The sequence below is a fragment of the Scylla paramamosain genome, unplaced genomic scaffold, assembly GCF_035594125.1.
Source record: "Scylla paramamosain isolate STU-SP2022 unplaced genomic scaffold, ASM3559412v1 Contig142, whole genome shotgun sequence".
NCBI lineage: Eukaryota > Metazoa > Arthropoda > Malacostraca > Decapoda > Portunidae > Scylla > Scylla paramamosain.
In genome coordinates, this window is record NW_026973807.1 from 125,001 (window position 1) to 127,500 (window position 2,500).

The 2,500-nt window shown below is 43.0% G+C and overlaps 2 long non-coding RNA genes across 2 annotated transcripts in view; one reads left to right on the plus strand and one right to left on the minus strand.

The window, feature by feature from the left end:
- LOC135099525 (uncharacterized) overlaps positions 1-2,500 on the plus strand; it is a 47,585-nt gene that overhangs the window by 32,948 nt on the left and 12,137 nt on the right. Inside the window, exon 8 of the long non-coding RNA XR_010268066.1 lies at positions 956-1,128. This is a non-coding gene — a long non-coding RNA (uncharacterized LOC135099525). The remainder of the gene's footprint in view (positions 1-955; positions 1,129-2,500) is intronic.
- Positions 1-2,500, minus strand: part of LOC135099526 (uncharacterized) — a 26,721-nt gene that overhangs the window by 16,842 nt on the left and 7,379 nt on the right. The window contains exon 2 of the long non-coding RNA XR_010268067.1: positions 640-703. This is a non-coding gene — a long non-coding RNA (uncharacterized LOC135099526). The remainder of the gene's footprint in view (positions 1-639; positions 704-2,500) is intronic.

Here is a 2,500-nt window from a genome sequence, read left to right on the forward strand (position 1 = left end):
GAGAGAGAGAGAGAATGTTAAAGGAAACCTGGTGTGTCGTGGCGTTGACCACACTGAAAGGCAGGCATCTACTCGTAACTAGGAGTAGCCGGAGATTATAGGAAGACGTGCCACGTAACAAGGAACATAATATACCATTTTGTCTCAATCCTTATTTATATTTCCAGTTCACATTACCCACATCAGTGCACTACACATTCTCGATCCAATGGGCATATTTGTTGCTCCAGTCTGGCACTACAGTCAGACTTGTAATTAGAACCAGTGGAGTTGGCACCGCACTTTCCACACGATCAGCTACACTGCCCTCACGTTGACACCACTTGGCCCGACTCGTCCACCTGGCAACCTAACGCCGTTGGCTGCTAACTCCTGCAACCATACACCAACATAACTATTCTTACACAACCCTCACTATGCATCACCCGATAATGGACAGTTGTTACCTAGCCCAACAATCACAATTCACTTTGTTCTCCCCGATAAGGAACATTATTTATAGAACCCGTTAAACACACAATGAATACTTAACACTTAAGTGTAGTTATCAATGCCTCTGAATAACACCTTATCCAATTGTGTGCAATAGAAAACACAGTGAAAACAATTACCAGGAAAGAAAAGAGTAAGTGTACTCACCTCAAGAGTGCAGGTGTGTAGACTCTGGGAGACGGGAGGAAGCAAGGCGTGAGGCGGGAGGTGCCTGTGGGGAGAGACACACTGTGCTTCATGCTCTTACATTTATACTCCACAAGCACAAGTCTGTACCTGTGTACATCTATCTATTTGTATCTATCTGTATAAACACACACAGAGAGAGAGAGAGAGAGAGAGAGAGAGAGAGAGAGAGAGAGAGAGAGAGAGAGAGAGAGAGAGAGGGAGAGAGAGAGAGTCATCCAAAAATGTACTCCTTGTTTGACTCGCTATAATTAACGGAATTTTTTTTTTTTTTCAGAAGCAGTTGGCCAAAATAATAATGTCAGAAGTAAGACAAAGCTTTGAAGAAAGAACATCTGTCATAAAGTGTTACTGGAGGCACGAAAATGTCAAAGAAGTGCAAAGACAATTCAGAAGACACTTTGACAGGGATCCACCCAGGTGACGCACCATTGCTCGCATCACAGCTAAGTTTACACCAGATGGAACTATTCACGACCTCCATAAGCAAGCATGTGTAGTAGTAGTAGTAGTAATTGTAGTAGTAGTAGTAGTAGTAGTAGTAGTGGTTGTAGTGGTATTAGTGGTGGTAGTAATACTAGTGGTAGCAGTAACAGAAGTAAGGAGAGTAGAAGCCTTTGTGAGAGGAAAAAAAGTAGTAGTAGCAGTAATAGTAGTAGTAGTGGTAGAGGTAATATTTGCGATTTGTTACTACTACTACTACTACTACTACTACTATTACTACTACTACTGCTACTACTACAACTACTACTACTACCTCTACAACTATTACTACTACTGCTGCTAATAATACTATGTGAATATTAATAGTAATGCCTTAAAAATTGTTGCAAAAACAGCTGCAGTAGTAGTATTTATATTAGTAATAGCAGTAGTAATAATAGTGGTAATAATAGTAGTAGTAGTAGTTTTTTGTTGTTATATTGTTACTATAATTGTTATCAATATCACACACACACAGTAGTAGTAGTAGTAGTAGTAATAGTAGTTATAGTAGTAGTAAGAGTAGAAGCAATAGTAGTTTTAATAATTTAGTATAATTTAATTATTTGATTAATTTTATTTATTTATTTATCTATTTTATTTTATTTATCTATTTATTTATTTATTTTTTATTTTTTTCGTAGATATATGGTGTTTTTTGTGGATATGAGTGTGTTTGTTGGTTGAACAAGTCCCTGTATATGAAGTAGACCTTTGTGTGTCGCTCAAGTACCGAACGGCCTGGAAACACTGAGCGAAAGGGACGCCGCTCAGTCTGCAGCCAGTGTGGCAGCGTATCTTGTGTGGTGCGCGTGTGTATCGCATTGTGTTCCTCCTCAAAGACTTAGTGGTGGTCAAGATAACCAGGATTGGCCAAGCCCTCCCTGAAGTGTGCTACCAGTAGTGTACCAGGTGTGTTGAGTAGCCGCCAGGTGTACAGCCATACGTGTGTTGTGTACATGTGCATGTTGTGTACAGAAAGACCTCCTGCTGGTGTTTTGTTAGTCCCATCATGCCTCTGGCCCGGGAAACTACACTTGCCCCTCCTCTCAGAGACGCCATCTTGTTGTGTCAGTCCGAGACGCCTCCTTCCCCCCCACCTCTCTCCCCACCACCCGCCAGCCACTCCTTCTCACTTCCGCCAGCACTTCTGGCCGCCCAATAGCCAGCAGCACCTTCACGGCAACTACCTGCCAGCACGCCTTCCTGTCCCTTATCTCCTCCCACTCCCTCCCCCCCTTCCCTCAACCCACTCCTTCCTAATCCCATTTCGCCACCCACTCCTGCCAGGCCCCTACCAGCAACCCACTCCTTCCTGCTCCAAGCCTGCCAGCCGCCC